At 39.8% G+C, this 15,036-nt stretch overlaps 1 non-coding gene and 1 pseudogene across 1 annotated transcript; one reads left to right on the top strand and one right to left on the bottom strand.

Annotated features, from left to right (window-relative positions):
- Positions 1–999: 999 nt before the first annotated feature.
- Positions 1,000–1,106, bottom strand: LOC111819784 (U6 spliceosomal RNA). Its single transcript, XR_002823370.1, has one exon. It is a non-coding gene; the product is annotated as a U6 spliceosomal RNA (small nuclear RNA).
- Positions 1,107–14,037: 12,931 nt separating this feature from the next.
- On the top strand, positions 14,038–14,255 carry LOC111819767 (NADH dehydrogenase [ubiquinone] 1 subunit C1, mitochondrial-like; annotated as a pseudogene).
- The last annotated feature ends 781 nt before the right edge of the window (positions 14,256–15,036 follow it).

Here is a 15,036-nt window from a genome sequence, read left to right on the forward strand (position 1 = left end):
GGGATTCTGTGTGGTTTAAAATAAGGAGAGGTATGCATCAGGGTTGTATCCTTTCACCGTACTTATTCAATCTGTATGCTAAGCAAATAATCCGAGAAGCTGGACTATATGAAGAAGAATGCGGCATCAGGATAGGAGGAAGACTCATTAACAACCTGCTGTATGCAGATGACACAGCCTTGCTTGCTGAAAGTGAAGAGGACTTGAAGCACTTACCAATGATCACAGATGACAGCCTCCAGTATGGAAGAAAACAAAAATCCTCACAACTGCATCAATAAGCAACATCATGGTAAACAGAAATGATTGAAGTTGTCAAGGATTTCATTTTACTTGGATCCACAATCAACACCCATGGAAGCAGCAGTCAAGAAATGAAACAACACATTGCACTGGGCAAATCTGCTGCAAAAGACCTCTTTAAAGTATTAAAAAGCAAAGGTATCACTTTGAGGACTAAGGTGTGCCAGACCCAAGACATGATATTTTTTATCCCCTCATATGCATGTGAAAGCTGGACAATGAATAAGGAATACTGATGAAGAATTGATGACTTTGAATTTTGCTGTTGGCGAAGAATATTGAATACACCATGGACTGCCAGAAGGACAAACAATTCTCCCTTGGAAGATGTACAGCCAGAATGCTCTTTAGTAGTAAGGATGGCGAGACTTCATCTCACATACTTGGACCATGCTATCAGGAGAGAACTTAGGCTAAGAGTGAGGAAGTGCTTAAATAGAAGGAAGCATTTTCTTTTCTTTTTTAATTTTTTCCCATGCAAAAATTTATACATACATTGTTATGTGACCCTAACTGCTCTCCCCCATAGTGTGACAGCACACTCCTCCTTTCCACCCTTGATTCCTCATGTCCATTCAACCAGCTCTTAACCCTCTCTGCCTTCCTATCTCATCTCTGGACAGAAGTCACCCGTCTAGCCTCCTGCATCTACTTGAGCTAAGAGGCACACTCCTCATGAGTATCACTTTATGTCCCCAAAATATGGAATGCTTCACGAATTTGCGTGTCATCCTTGCGCAGGGGCCATGCTAATCTTCTCTGTATCGTTCCAGTTTAAGTATACATGCTGCCGAAGCGAGCGCTAGAGGGAAGCATTTTCAAAGACTCAGGAGGAGTGTTGCCTGTGGTGTCTTCAGAAGCAAGTGTTATGTCCCCTTCTTCTAGCTTAATGGACAATAAAAGAGGCCTGAGCTTACTTAGTCACAATCACCGTGGCATAATTCTCCAATGGCCACTATGGCGTCTTTGTTGTTGTGTGCTGGCAAATCCATTCCAACTCATAGTGACCCCATATGACAGAATAGAACTGCCCCATAGGATTCCTAGGCTGAAATCTTTATTGGAAGCTGGTCACCATGTCTTTTCTCCCAAAGAGCAGCTTGTGAGTTCGAACCGCCAACCTTTTGTTAGCAGCCCAACAATTAAAGATTGCACCTCCAGCGCCCCTTAATGGTGTCTTTAGTTAAATTAAATCAAGTATGTTCAGTAGGAAACCAGCCCTTCCAGGTCACATTTGCTCTCCCTGCCTGGTTCCTCCCGTAGTGACTAACAGAGCTGAGAGATGCTGTTTGACTGATTTTTGCCAGGGAATTGCACAACACCCCAAGTATGATTGCTTCATCCCAACATTGACAGTTGCAGACGTCTGAGTACACATGCGTCAGCCAGTCGCTCAGCACTCATGGGCGATTGAGCTTAATGTGGTATTAGCGGGCATCACTGGGTTTCCATTATTTGTATTCTTAGCAGTTCTCATATGTCTTTAGTTGGTCCAGTCTTCCATTAGACTAAATTAGTTGGATTTTTGCAGGCAGAAAAAAATATCTTCCATGTCTTTGGTAATTTTCGCACGTTTATTACATTCTGTACCCAGTGAGTTCTCAGTAAGTGTTGACTAACTCATTGATAAAATGATGGCAATCAAACAGCAGGTTGCTTTTTTTCACTTTTGAAATGCATTTATTTTCCTTGCTGATGTACTGCTTTATTCAAAGCTCCGTGAATTTCACGTAAAAAGACCAGGCTTAATGGTCTGACAGAGACTGGAGGAACCCCCGAAACTATGGCCCCCAGATGCTGGGTTAACCCAGAACTGAAACCATTCCCGAAGCCCACTCTTCAGACAAAGATTAAACAGGACTATAAAACAAAAAATAATACACGTGAGGAGTGTGCTTCTTAGTTCAGTCAGATACATGGACCAAATGGGCGGCTCCTGTCGGAAGGCAGGATGAGAAGGCCGGAAGGGATAGGAACTGGTTGAATGGACACAGGGAACCCAGGGTGGAAAGGGAGAGTGTGCTGTCACATTGTGGGGATTGCAACTAATGTCACAAAACAATATATGTATAAATTTTTCTATGAGGGGGAAAAAAAGTTCCATGAATTTGATGTAAAGTTTTGGGCATAGAAAAAAATAATATAAAACTTAGTTAATCTGGATCCCATGTGCTCAGGTATCTTGCCTACCCATAGAACTTGGCATATACATGTAATTAAGACAAGCTTGGCAAGCTGCTTGCCTTGAAACCCCTGTGGAGTGGCTCTACTCCACACACATGGGGTCACCAGGTGAATGGCAAGTATACATGCACTATTTTGGGGCAGAGGAAGGCTTACTGTATTTGAAAAGTTTTTGGTTTCTCTCAAAGACCCTGTTGGGCTCCACATGCTCAATTTGTAGGGTGGTCACAGAGGTAATGGGTGACAAGTAAAAATGGAACCCCCAGGTTCAAAACCTAATGTGAGCCACTCCTCGCCACCAACCAAAGGTACAGGAAACCAATCTACACACACACACACACACACACACACACACACCCCTCAGGCAAACCTAACCCCACCTTGGCCTTGAACGGTCAGTGCCCTCCAAGTCTACCCCACCCAAACCATGGGGCAGAGCCGAGGAAGCCGGGACTCCCTCCAGCCCCCTTGTGACCAGAAGTTGATTTGTGTCTAGTTTTGACCCACAGAGCTCAATGCTTGAGCTTTCATTCAGGTCGTAAAAGTATGCTACCATTCATTCATTCTTGCTTTCAACATACAGTTATTGAGCACTTAACATGCCCCAGGCTTTGTTCTAGGGCTGAGACTAGAGCTGTGAACAAAGTCCCTGCTCTGAAGGAGCTTAGATGTCTGTGTGTATCTTTGCAAGTTGCCCTAAATCACTTCTGAAAATGAATAAACAACCACAATTCAGTATTGAAGTGTTTGATGAGACATCTATATATTCTTGCTCCTTCTTTTGCCTTCTGACCTCTCAGTATGAAGGAGTTTCATTATTAGGGTATTCGTAAACTGAGGGGACCTTTAGGGATAAAAGTCCTTTTCACAAAGTAGACTTTTGTGCAGATGGTCTGAGAACAGTTCTGGTGGACCGCTGAGCCAGAGACATCAGTGGTGACAAAGGGGAAAGACAAAGAGTGGAGCTTGGGGGGGCGCTGCACTTGTGGAGTGGATAAAATGGCTCTTCCAGGTGACGTGGTAGGATCCTCATCCCTAGGCTGGGTGGTGAGGAGTCACAGTCCTCTGGGAGAAGGAGGAAATCAGCAAAAGATAATTTAGTGCCCTTTATGGTTTTGAAGTTAAGCATTTGCTCACTAGTAAAGTGATATTTTCATGTGTAACATTTTAGAGACCCCATCTACTGTGATTTGGGAAAATTGTTTAAGTTATATTTGAAAAGTAGCTCCTTAAAGTCATATGCCCAGAAGAAATCTTAGGCTGAATTTACAGGTATAATAATCCTTTTAATTTATTTTCTCAGACTTGTGCAGGTCAGATGAGATAATGATCATATTCCTGTACACTGTAACAGCAGCATTATTGCTTGGAACTTTAATCATTCTGGAGTTAGACACTAAGGAAGCTGAAATTAATTGGTCATCATCTTTTGTTGTTTGTTTGTTTTTGTTTTTACCCTCACGTATCACTAAACAGCTGGTTTCTCTCCCTTTTGTCTGTTCCCACTGTGTATCTTTCAAAAGAAGTACTGTAGTCAGCTGCCAGCCAGTGAATGGTCACACAATGGAAAATGATACGCCATGACATTCACTGTAAGGTTTCATACAATTAACTTTGCACCAAAAAAAAAAGATTCAACAGAGAGAGAATTTATCGTCTGAAAGCCACACGACGTGTCCTTTATTTTGTATTTATTACACAAGGAAGTGGGCCTTGGTGTGCGTACTCATGGTTCATTCATTGATTCAGCAAAATTTTATTGAGTGCCTACTATGTGCCACAAACTACTCTAGGCACTAAAAATACACAACAGCGAACAAGACAGACAAAAATCCTTGCCATCGTGGAGCTTATATTCTAGGAAGAAGAGAGAAAATAAAATAAATAAGTAAAGCTCTATCATCTACTAGCAGGTGATAACATGTTGGGGAAGTATATAAACAGGGGAGGAGGTGAGGAAGGGTTATGTGGGAGTCTACAGATTTCAGAAGTGTAGTCAGTCAAGCAGAACTGGTCTAGAAATCATGAAGATAAGTTTTAAAATACCCAACTACTTGGAAGGTAAGCATTACACAAGGATCCAGTAAGACATGACAAGAGAAACCAGAAAATATTTTGAACTGTTCTGTGTGCTAATGTTTCCGGCCTCATTGTCATCTCCACCACCACCACCCCTGCCATCTCAGCATCCACAATCTTGTGATGGTCTCCTGGGCAGACATGTTGCCTACTCAGATATGGCCCCTCCCAGCACCATCGGACCACAGTGACCTCTGTCCCATCTCATTTTGCAACACCATTTGGTCTATTTCCCGGTATCCCTCACTTTGTCCAACTTTTGTTTTCTGAAGGCCCTCTTCTTAATCTCTACATTTTCATGAATTTATATATATACGTATATATACACGTACATACATACATATGTATCTTTGTTCTTTTGCTTTTATTTTAATGGGGTCTCTATCTACCAGGCTGCCCCTACATACTTTGGGCCCAGGGCAGGACTACAGAAGTAGGCCCATATACTATGTATCTAAACACTTTAAAGGTTTTAAAGATGTAAATCAAACTAATTAACTGAAATAAAATGTTCTAAACTCCTAGCTTGACTTACATACTTTTGTGAAAACTTGAAAAGTCAAGTTCGAATTAAAAATTCTTGATTTCCTTGGAATTCCACCTCTGAATAATGTAGGAGAGGGGAAGCCAACTCCAGGCCCCAGCCCACATGTCCAAGCTCCACCTAAACCCCCTGAAAACAACCTCTTCCTGGCCACACCTCAGGCCTAGAGTCACACATAGCTATAGCACTGTCCACCTCTGAGAGGACAGACCTACTGTAGAGGACCGCCTAGTCCCTAGATGTGAACTTGGAATAATTTTGTCAGCAAATTCCAGGGTCCCAGATACCTGGAGTGTGGTCTAGAGGGCCAGGAGCACAGGCTGTGAATGGCCATCCCTTTGGCCAAATGGAGTCTGCATCATGAAGAGGGGCGTGGCCAGAAGAAGCTCAGTCTGGGGCCCAGGAAAGGGCCCCTGTTGTCTCTGGAAAGAACAGAGACTCAGTTATGTGGAGTCCACTATCTTCAGGTGAAATCTGATACGGTTAGTAAAGGTGGTGGATAGCCATCATCATCAAGAAATGCAGCGTTGATAACTACACATGGGCATTCTTTGATTATTTCCCTATCATTGAAGTGGTTCTCTTTAAACCACAGAAATCAATTCCTTACTATGCACCATACTATATTTTTGTAGTGTTGTGCCTTTGAATAAATATTGTGAAAGACACTTTTGAAGTGGTTTATTTTTACTTTCTTTAATTGATTCTGTAACCTAATTTATTATGAAACATGGTTTGTCACCTATTGCATCTTAATGTTTTTTTCAGTAAAAACAAGCTAACATTAAGAAGTAATTCCCAGGCTGCTTTAAGTGTTTCTGAGGCAAGCAGTACTTGAGGTTGCTGAAAAACACATCAGAGCAGGTAACGAAAAGCCAGAAGCTCACCACATTATGAAAAGAAATTATATGAAATAGAAAAGAAACATCCATCACTCTGCCCCTCCATTTCCACTCCCATGCGAAACCACTGTCCACAGTTGGTTATGTTTCCTTCCCCAAGTTTTTCTCTGCTTCCACTGACACGTCCGTACTACATCCTGATTCCTCTTTGCGGGGAGAAACCCATTGCCGTCGAGTCAATTCCAACTCATAGCGACCCTATAGAGGTTGCCAAAAATGGGATCATATTCATCTGCAGTTTGTTTTTTTCACTTAACAATATATTGTGAGCATATCTTCAAGTCAGTACACATGGAGCTGCCATATTTTTCTTATTAAATCTTAGTATTTTGTTATATGGATGTTCCATATCCACCAATTCCTCTGTGGATAGACATGTAGGTCATTTCCATTATTTGTATTCTTATAAATAATACTGCAATGTGTGCGTGTGTTGGTGTGTGTATACACAACGCACAATGAATAAGGAAGACCAAAGAAGAATTGATGCCTTTGAATTATGATGTTGGTGAAGAAAACTGAATATACCATGGACTGCCAGAAGAACGAACAAATCTGTCTTGGAAGAAGTACAGCCAGAATGCTCCTTAGAAGTAAGAATGTCAAAACTTCATCTCACGTACTTTGGACTTGTTATTAGGAGGGAGCAGTCCCTGGAGAAAGATATCATGCTTGGTAAAGTACAGGGTCAGTGAAAAAGAGGAAGACCCTCGATGAGATTGATTGACACAGTGGCTGTAACAAGGGGCTCAAGCATAGCAATGTTTGTGAGGATGGCGCAGGGCCAGGCAGCAATTCTTTCTGTTGTACATAGGCTCATTGTCAGTTGGAACTGACTCAACGGCACCTAACAACTATGTATATATATATATACGGAACCCTGGTGGTGCAAATGGTTAAGAGCTCAACTGCTAACCGAAAGGTTGGCAGTTCGAACCCAGCCAGCAGCTCCAGAGGAGAAAGACCTGGCAATCTGCTTCAATATACATTCAGCCAAGAAAACCCTACGAGGCACTTCTACTCTGTCACAGGGGTCGCTATGAGTCAAAATCTACTGGAAGGATATATATATATATATATATATATATGTATATGTGTATATATATATCTTTAGGTATTTGTAGAATAGAGTCGAAGAACTGGGATTGCTAGCTCATATGGTACACAAATTATTCTTCCAAATGCTATAACATTTTACATAACCATCAATAGCATGTCCTTTTCTTCCTCACGTACACCAATTAGACATTATGAATCTTTTTAATTTTTGCCAATCTGATAGGTGAAAAACATCTTTTTGATTTATATTTCTTCATTTCTTAAATTATTAGTTTAATTAATTATACTTATAGATCCCTTGTATTTATTAGTGAATTACCTGTTTATAGCCCTTGCTCATCATTTTTTAAATAATTTTTGTTGTTGTTGTTGAGAATATACACAGCAGAACTTACACCAATCCAACAATTTCTGCATGTACAATTGAGTAACATTGATTACATTCTTCAAGTTATGCAACCATTGTTACCCTCCTTTCTGAATTATTCCTCACCCATTAACATAAACTCACTATCCTCTAAGGTTCCTAACTAATCTTTTCAGTTGCTGTTGTCAATTTGATCCCATATAGATGGATCTTAAAAGGGCCTAATGCTCAAGGCAGAACTTTATTACTAGTTAAGCTAAACTATTATTTGGTTTTAAGAGTACTTCAGGGGATACTTTTGATTTAAGGTTTAAAGATTATCTCAGGGCATCGTTTGGGGGGTTCATCCAGACTCATGGCTCCAAAAAGTCTGGAGTCCATGAGAATTTATAATTCTGTTCTGCATTCCTCCCTTTTGATCAGGGTTCTTCTATAGCATCTTTGATCAAAATGTTCAGTAGTGGTAGCCGGGCACCATCCAGTTCTGGTCTCATGGCAAAGGAGGCAGTTGTTCATGGAGGCAATTAGCCACATATTCCATTTCGTCCTCTTATTCCTGACTCTCCTTCTCCTTCTGTTGCTCCAGGAGAATAGAGACCAATTCTTGTGCCGTTACAAGCTTTTAAGACCCCAGGTACTACATAATGAACTAGAAGGTAGGACAGAAGCACTAAACACGTTATGAGTCCAACTAACTGGGATGTCCCATGAAACCATGACCCTAAACCTCCAAACCAAGGAACTAAATCCCATGAGATGTTTGGTTGTACACAAGACCCTTGGCAGCTACTCTTATTATTATTATTGTCATTATTGTAAATGTATATATCATTCAACTTTTGCCAATTGAACGTTTTACAGGTGTACAACTTATTGGCAGTGATTACATTGATCAGCTGTGCAACTTCCTACCCTAATCAATGGGAATTTCCACCACTGTAAATTGAAACTCAGTACTCCACAAGCAATAACACCCCCTACCTCTTTCTCCCTCCCTCTTGCCCCTGGTAACCACTAATTAATGTTGGTTGCTTTTTCTTGTCTTTTTATATAAGTGAGGTCATACAGTATTTGCTCTTTTGTGATCGACTTATTTCACTCAGCATAATGTGTTCAAGCTCCATCCATATTGTAGCATGTATCAAGACTTCATTTCTCTTACTAGCTAAGCAGCGTTCCATTATATGTGTGTATATTTTGTTTATCCATTCATCTACTGATGGGTGTTTAAGTTATTTCCACCTTTTGGCTACTGTGAATTCTACTGCAGTGAACACTGGTGTACAAGTATCTGTCTGAGCCTTTGTTTTCAAGTCTTTTGGGTATATAGCTAGGAGAGGAATTGCTGGGTTATACGGTAATTCTATTTTTAGTTTTTTGAGGAACCGCCACACTGTTTTCCACAATGGCTGTACTGTTTTGCATTCCCATCAACAATGGATAAGGTTTCCAATTTGCCACATCCTGACCAACGTTTGTTATTTTCTGTCTTGCTCGTCATTTTTAACCTTATTTTTTATTTATTGTGGCTGTTTTACTTTTGCTTATATCAATCTAGTCTGGTCATTTTGGTTATGTCCAACTGTTGCAATATTTCTAATTGGAAGCTATTTTGAGAATTTTTAAAAAATTGGACAATGAGCTAATTATACCATAAATGCGTTTATATGATACATAAAAAACTCCTAAAATGGAGTGAAAAAGTGAAGATCCACTGAACACGTATGGTAATATTTAAAAGATAGAACTTATTCTTTCAGTAAGTTGCGTTCATCCAGAAGAACAGACTCTGAGCAGACATTTAAAGAGTAGATTGTGCATCTCATTGTCCTCCTGAGAAGCCTCTTGTTAAAAGGTTTTTCCCTTGCTCATTTTTTACAGCTTTTTTCTTACTAATTTATAGGAGCTCTTGATATGAGAGGGATATTACTCTTTTGTCTAGGCTAGTTGTTAGAAATATTGTCTTCTTGTCTGTTACTGGTTCTTGTGCTTTATTTCAGTTGTGTTTTTGTTAAGAGAAGGTTTTTTTTTCCTTGAGTTAGATCTGTCCGTCATTGGTGGGTTCTGGGTCACATGTCTTGCTTAGGAAGTTCTGTTCTTACTTCCTCGATATAACCTTCTTTATTTTCTATCTTTTAAAAATACACTTGTTTTTTAAATGTATACAAATAATGCATAAATTCGTACTCAGATAACACAGGCGGATGAACAGGGAGAGTGACTTTTACTCTTTATGCTTCCCAGTCTTACTTCTCTCCCCGGGAATAACCACCGGCCACATGGAAGACATCTTAGCCTTGTCCCATTGATTTGTATTTACCTTGTTTTCAAAGGGGTTCTAGACTGTTTTAGAAGATGTAAACAACCTAGCGAGATAAAATATTTTCTAAACCTCCTAGGAGCAGCGTTATGAAGGGGAAACACCCATGTTCATGAGGGAAAAACAAATCACTTGCTCATGGAAAGCACTATTTCTGATTCTGAGATCTGAGAATAATGACTTGCTGGGTTCCCAGAGATTACTCGGTCATGTAGTGAACCCGAGTCTCTCGGTGGTCATAGTGAGGAGTTTCATTCAGCTTTTCCTTACAACAGCATTCAAGGTCAATGGCATCATGTTATTTGATCAGTTTTATGTGGGCCAATGTCAAGTACTGCGAATAAGCACCTAAATTTTGGATGATGGGAGTCACAACCAACATTAACTTCGTGAAGACAGGAGTCAGGAAGGGGGCAGGAGTAGAAGCACCGTGATCTTTGCTTTTCGTAAAACGGGAGTCAAAGTGACTGTTTTCACTTTGATAATTAGATAGACTTAGGAAAATGGTGTGAACTGCTTTATAGAAACCATTAGTAAAATGAAAAAACAGGTTTCCTACCCCAAAATTACTGTGAAAGGCAAGAGAAAACAAATTTCTGTTTATACTGAAAGAGAATTGAATAAAAAGAGAAGAGTAAGGAAACCAAAAGCCAAAACCGCAAAATAACGTCAAAAAACCGGAAAAAAACAAACCAAACCCATTGCCGCTGAGTCAATTCTGACTGACAGCAACCCTACAGGACAGAGTAGGATTGTCCCATAGGGCTTCCAAGGAGCACCTGGTGGATTCGAACTGCTGACCTTTTGGTTAGCAGCCATAGCTCTTAACCACTACGCCACCAGAGTTTCCAAAATAGTATGTCGGTGGTCATAAAATTATGACAATTAAAAAGTCTTCTTGAAAGGCAAAGTTACACTGTAGGAGTGTAAAGTGGTACAAACACTTTGTAAAACTTTGTAACGCAGTCCTCTAAAACTAAACATACGCATACACTGTGACCCAGCCATTCCACTACAGTGTATATGTCCAAGTAAAATGCGTATATTAAGTTCTCCAAAAGATATGTACATCAGTGTTCATAGCAGCACTGTCCGTAATAGCCCCAAACAGTAAAATAGATAAACAGATTGTAATAGTCACAGAATGGAAGTATTATTCATCAATGAAAATAGACAAACTACAGCAGCATCCACCTGTACAGATGAATCTCACAAACGTAATGATAGCCAAAGAATCCAGACACAGAAGGGCACACACTATATAATTCCATTTGTATAGAATTCAGAACAATGTAAAACTGTTCCATGCTGTTAGGAGAGGTTGCCCTTGGTGAGGCTAGTGAGTGGGATGTTATTGAGTTGGGTGCTCACAGCTTTGCTCACTTTGTGAAAATTCATTGAGCTGTATACATTATGATTTGCTCACTTTTCTGAATATTTGTAATTTTTTAATAAAAAGTTGCTTTGAGCAAACAATGTTCAGTGATTTGCTGTGTGCAAGAGAACGCAACTAGCACAAAATGAAAAAAAACGGAAAATAAAAGATTAGAAACGTGCTATCATTTATTGAGCACTTACTATGTGCCAGACATGTTTCCTCACATTATTTCATTTACTATTACAACAACTCATACTTTCGACAATGGGATATTGTTATTTATATTTCTAATAGACATAATCAACAGAATGCATAACGTATAACGTTATAACGTTTATTCATCATATAATATAGTATCAAAACTACATAAAACAAAAACTTTAGAGATAAATCAAAGACTTGATATAAATACAATTACAATGTAATATATTTAACACTCCCATCACAAAATCTGTACCAAAGGCAAAAATAAATAATGTCGTGGGACTTTGAGCTAACCACTTTTTTTTAAATATATGTATCCAAAGTACACTCTAAAAAAATGATCAGATATTAAGGCAAAGAAACTCTTAAAAAAATCAAAACAATGTTAATTGAAGACAGCACATTCTCTGATTAAAGACAGTAAAATTAGAACTTCGTAGAATACATTTAATCTACACTAACACCAATAAAAACTCGCACTTGGAAAAAAAATTTTAAGCCTCACTCTCCTAAAAATAAAAGTCCACAAAGCTACACTCAGAGGTGTAGTCATATCCTTAAAAGCTTTTATGACCAGAAAGAAAAAAATAAACTAATAAAATCATCAGTTAGAAAACTAATATACGAACACTAATAATATTTCTTTAAATCACTATCAAACAGCTAAAAAATTAAAGGGAGGAAAGATTCCATTCAAAATAATCAAACAAACCTTCATCTAAAGCACAAAATAAATAAATTAATTAACTAATTAATAAAACAATAAAAATAGAAGCATATACTTTACAGGAAATAAGCAGAGACTATACAAAGAAGGAAACCCTGGTGGCATAGTGGTTAAGAGTTCAGCTGTTAACCAGAAGGTTGGCAGCTTGAATCCACAAGGCACTCCTTGGAAACTCTATGGGGCAGTTCTAATCTGTCCTATATAGGGGTCGCTATAAGTCAGAATCAACTCGACAGCAATGGGTTTGCTTTTTGGTTTTTCATATAAGGAAAGGAGCCTTGGTGGCACAGTGGCTAAGAGCTTGGCTGCTAACCAAAAGGTCGGCAGTTCGAATCCACCAGTTGATCCTTGGAGACCCTATGAGGTAGGTAGTTCTACTCTGTTCTGTAGGGTCGCTATGAATCGGAATAGACTCCACAGTACACAACAACATACAAAGAAAGAGAAGCCCTGGTGGTGAAGTGGTTAAATGCTTATAAAACTATATGAAAGGGCATAAGGAAATGTGAACACATTGAGAAACATATCATGCTTCTGAACTGGAAGACTAAAAACTGTAAAGATATCAATTCTTCCCAAATGAATTTATAGGTTTAATGTAATTCTAATCACATTGCCAATTCAAAATTTAAATTAATAAATTCAAAAATTTATCTAGACGTATAAACAACTGAGACTACTTAAGAAAATTAGAAAATTAAGAGCAATGAGGAAAGAGACGATGTGTAATTAAACATATCATAGACCTCCAATTCTGGCAATGGAAAATAATGGCAGACTGTGTCTCAGACGATCCCTGGGCGGCTTGGGTTGACCATTGGAACCCCTCCAGCACTGCTGTGGAATAAAGGTCTGGTGATCTGTGTTGATAAAGATTACAACCAAGAAAACCCTGTGGAGCTCAGTTCTATTCTAACAGATGGGTCGCCATGAGTTGGAATTGACTCGATGTCAGTGGGTTTGGGTTTTTGGTTTTGGTGTTTCTGATAAGCACTCTCTCTGACAGCAGCTGGAAAACTTGGGCAAAATATGAGGACCATCTGCTTAAAACCAGAGGACAGCATGAGCCAGGGAAGTACAGGGGCCCTGGGAGTGGAGCACAGCATGTAGGGCTGCTCTTCCCATGGTCATGTTTGCCCATTCAGGGGGGCAGCTGAGAGGCTGGGAAGCTAATCTGTACTTGTTAACAGCCTCTTGGGACTGAGGAAACAGACTGGCATTTAGGGCCCATTAGGGAGGTGGGCCCTAGTGAACCCCTTGAGTTGGGACTCTGAAGGGCTATACCCTTGAAGAATGAGTGAACTGAAATACATAGATATAGCAGGGAATTATAGTTTATTTACTCTGATCATCTCAGCTTCTCAATTTGATCAGAGCTACCAAAAGGTCGGCAGTCTGAATCCACTAGCTGCTCCTTGGAGACCCTATGGGACAGTTCTATTCTGTCCTATAGGGCCGCTCTGACTCAGAATCCACTTCACAGCAAGGGATTTGGTTAGTGCACTTCGGCACTAGAAATGTAAATCTTCTCCAAAGGAAAATATCATCAGGCCTCTCATTATTTCTATCAGCAGTTTTGCAAATAAAATGAAAAGGGCACATAATAACCACACACATGAGGAGGTAAGACAACATGAACGAAAAACAACAAAGACAAAGCACAGTATAAACAGACCCACAAGGGCTTCACATAACAGAGTTTTCAGACACAGACTTTATAATAACCTTGTATACTATCTTCATAGAGATGAACGATAAGATTGAGAATTTTGGCAGAGAACTGTGTGCTGTGTTGTGTTGTGTTGCATTGTGTGTGTGTGTGTATTTCTTCCTGCGCTCACTCCCCAACAGTCGTTTTGTTGTTGCCTGCATTAGGGCTCCTAGCACCCTCTAGTCTAGAACTAGGTGCTTTCCTAGTTGCTCAGAGTCCCCATTCAGTAAGTCCCCACTGAAAGGCCTGGGCGGGCAAAATGGCGCCGTCAAGGTTGGGGCGCCCCTTCTCTCGGCTGCTGGCCCAGGCCCGGCTCCCGAACTCTGTCAAAGTTCTGCGTTCCAGAGCCGCCAAATAGCAAGCCTGATTGGCTGAAAGTTGGAATGACCTTGGGCACCAGTCTTCCTGTGGGTCTATCTCATCAAACAACATAATGAAGATGTTTCAGAATATAAAAGAAGAAATGAGTTGGAATAAACTATTGAAATACTAATATAACCAAAACCCTTTGCCATCGAGTCATTCTGACTCATGGCGATTCTATAGGACCGTGTAGAACTGCCCCATAGGGTTTCCAGGGAGTGGCTAGTGGATTCAAATTGCCAACCTTTTGGTTAGCAGCCGAGCTCTTTAATATAGTAAAGCTTCCTATGGTGATTACAGCGGTCGCACTGGATTCACCGATTTTTTTATAATGAAAAAGGTTACTTGTGAATATATATTGTCAGAATTTGTGTGTTGCATCATTAAGTGAAAAAATAAAAATACTATATCCTTCAGATAATGCATGCTGTGATAACTTGCAGAAAATGTCAATTCTAAGATACAGTATTGGAAGTGTTTCATTATGGAAGGTACGTTGTGTTAAATGTACATGTTGAAATAAATAAATAAATAAATCTCCATTGAACACAGATAAAGGGAGACTGAGATCTCGCCAGGCAGCCTAGTCTCGATTCTGTCCTTGCTGCTCACCTGCTTCCTCCCTCCAGTGAAGAGGGGTACCTTTATGTTCAATCAGTTAATATGACCGTTTTTCAAATTTACGAACCAACCACTAATATCAAAGAAGAGGACACTGAAGATTTTTACCAACTTCTGCAGTCTGAAATTGATCAAACATGCAATCAAGATGTATTTATAATTACTGGTGATTGGAATGCGAAAGTTGGAAATAGCAGGGATCGGTAGTTGGAAAATATGGCCTTGGTGATAGAAATGACACTGGATATCGCATGATAGAATTTTGCAAGATCAA

Source organism: Trichechus manatus, unplaced genomic scaffold, assembly GCF_000243295.1.
Source record: "Trichechus manatus latirostris isolate Lorelei unplaced genomic scaffold, TriManLat1.0 scaffold00018, whole genome shotgun sequence".
In the NCBI taxonomy this organism is placed as follows: domain Eukaryota; kingdom Metazoa; phylum Chordata; class Mammalia; order Sirenia; family Trichechidae; genus Trichechus; species Trichechus manatus.